The sequence below is a fragment of the Cupressus sempervirens genome, chromosome 7, assembly GCF_028749045.1.
Source record: "Cupressus sempervirens isolate cs-2001-9-10 chromosome 7, ASM2874904v1, whole genome shotgun sequence".
Lineage (NCBI taxonomy): Eukaryota > Viridiplantae > Streptophyta > Pinopsida > Cupressales > Cupressaceae > Cupressus > Cupressus sempervirens.
Window position 1 is genome coordinate 920,248,122 of NC_143124.1, and position 2,833 is coordinate 920,250,954.

The following is a 2,833-nucleotide window of genomic DNA, read 5'->3' on the forward strand; positions in this document are numbered from 1 at the left end:
CATCTTCTCCTATGTAAATTGCAATGGTATTTTGGTGTAGGAGCACCTAGGTAGGCTAAAGGGTAGACCTAGGGATTCTTTAGTGTTTTTTTCTTGTAGTGATGCTATCCACATCACTAGAGTAACAATAGGGTTAACTTGGTCATAAGGTGAATTTAAATAGGTTTGAAGAGTCCCACAATGCAATATTGCTCCTAATTGCTCAAAAAGTGCGCATTTGGCTCCATAGAGCATTTTTGGGTTTTGAGGGCCAAATAGGGAAATCAAGTGTTTTAGGGTCCTTATTAGGTGTTTTGGATCCATCTAAGGCTTTTTGGAAATTTTGGTAGCAAGTAGAACAAGTTTGGGTAGAAAATTTGCAAAATTGCAAAAATTGCTCATTTCTTGCAAAGTTGTCATTGACAACTTTTGTGACTTTTATGCAAAAAGATCAACTTCTTCATGGGAGCTCTTCAACCACTTAAATTAGTTGGAAACATAAATTCCAAGTATATAAAAGGTAAAACTCAACCTTTTCAAGAGGTTGGAAGAAGGAGAAATGACATTGTACGGAATGTAATCAACATTTTTCATTATTACAACAGTTTCTTGTTTTGAGTGTTTCTTCATGCTTTTATGGATCAGAATTAGGCTTTTCTGAGTTGGAAGTTTTAGTAGAGGTTGTAATTAAATTTTATTTTTAGTTTTCATGTTGTTTTAGAGATTTTTATGTGTTCAAATAAATTACCTTGTAAGTTAGTAGGTTGTTGTTTTGAATAGTGTAGCCAACACAAAATGGAGTCTTAGGCCATTTCCATCGTATGAAATATACAACCTCTTGGGATTTGGAACTAGAATCCTTGTAAAATATGTAAAAAAAAGATATCCCATGGGAATCATGACAAGTATTCTTAGTGTGATGCCCTAGGCAAGCAAACCATGTTTGGTTAGGGATCACAAATTTGAAAAAGAGCATTTGAAGTGGATTGAAAGGTTTGATTCTTCAATCCAAGAATGTGGTGAGTAAGTATATGGTGAGGGATAATTCCAATCTAGAGTAGGAGTCTTGTTAAGGAATTTTAGGAGGTTTAAAACTCAAAAATATCAAAATCCTTGAAACCCTCAAATTAAGCCTAAAATTGTTCTTGGGTTGTATGAACAAGTTGGGGGCTTAAGAGTTACAAAATCTTCAAGCACTCTAAAAAGGGTATCTAGAAAAGTGAATTATTTTGGCTGTTGTTAAGGGATTTTTTCAAAATATTTCAGTTTTAGTGCATTTGGAGGACTAATTCTTGTAGCCCTTTTCCACGCAGCTGAGTACAAATTGACCTGTGGATTGCAATTCGAATAGGGTTTTGCACTTGTTTTGGATGTAGTATGTTGATGAGTAACCTAAGACATTACTAGGTATTTATTTGACCAAATGGAAAGGTTCAAGAAGAATTGGGGTTATTTGTGTGTTTGTGGAAGTTTGAGCAATCTTGTACTAACGTGTTGATGTGCACTAGTTGAAGAAGTGGGATCTCTTTGATAGAATCCTTAGAGGAATAGGGTGTGAACAAAGCACTATTTGATTAGGTGGAAGACCTAAGAAGAACCTAGAGAGCTTAGGGTTTGTGAGAAAGATTGGTTGTCACTTAGAGTGGTATCATAGCAAGTTAAAGATTTGGGAATAGTTGGTGGATGTCTACAGTTACTAGAGAGTCAGTAGGTGAAAACAACATGGTGAAGAATGAAGAACTAGCCAAGGAAGTTGATGAACAAAGGGATAAGAATAGAGTTTTTGAAGAATCCCTAGCAGAGGTGAAGGTGAAACTGGATGCATTTGTTGAAGCAACTAGGAGAAAGAAAGAAGAATAATTTGAGAAGGGTAAAGAGGTAGCAAAGGAGGATGTAGTCCTTGAACCTAACCCTATCCTAAATGAAGAGCCCTTCTTGAAGGCTATCAAAGCCCTAGGAGGAAAATATTTGGAAGGTGTACCACTTTTCAGTGGAAAGATGGACATAGATGCAGTCATAGGCTGTATCATGGAGAACCATTTTGAGTGTGAGGGGGTATCAAAGACATAGAAGGTTAAAGTTTCTAAGCCAAGGCTTAGAGGCTCAGCTCTAAAATGGTGGAAATATGTACAAGATGAAAGAATTAGCATGGGTAAGAAACCTATAGCTAATTGGAAGGCTATGATCACTAAAGTGAAGGAGAAATTCCTACCTAAAGACTTTGAAATTCATCTCCACAAGAGAAGGCAAGGATTGAAGAAATAAGACCTAGATGTGACCTCTTATGCTGAATAATTTTTGAGGTTATGTCTAGGATCTAAGTAGCAAGAAGATGAGCCAATAAAAGTGGCAAGATATCTAGGTGGCTTGAAGTGGAATATCCAAGAGGAGTTCAGTTTGTGGATACCTACCACAGTTCAAAGATGCCATCAACTAGCTCTAAAGGTAGAGGAAAAGAACAAAAGGAAAGGAGATTCTAACTTCAAGAATAGAGGCAACGGAAAAAATCAAAGAGGGCAAAGAGGAGGCTACTAGGGTAGAGGTAGTGAATAGAAGAATCAAGGTGAAAGAAAGTTCACAAGCAAGCTAGTGATAACTCCTCAAGATGTGGTTACAATAAAGAGAGAGGCAACCAAGGAGGATCAAGTAGAGGGAGAGGATCAAGAAGATCTAATTTATACTTTACAAGTATGAAATGTTACAATTGTGGTCACTTGGGTCATCTAGCCTACATATGCCCAAAGAAGCATTCTTCCTCAAATAAGGATAAAAGAATGGCATGTGTGCAAAAGGATTACAACAACGAATCAGATGTAGATCACATTTAGTCAAAAAAAGGTGAGAACCTCATGTT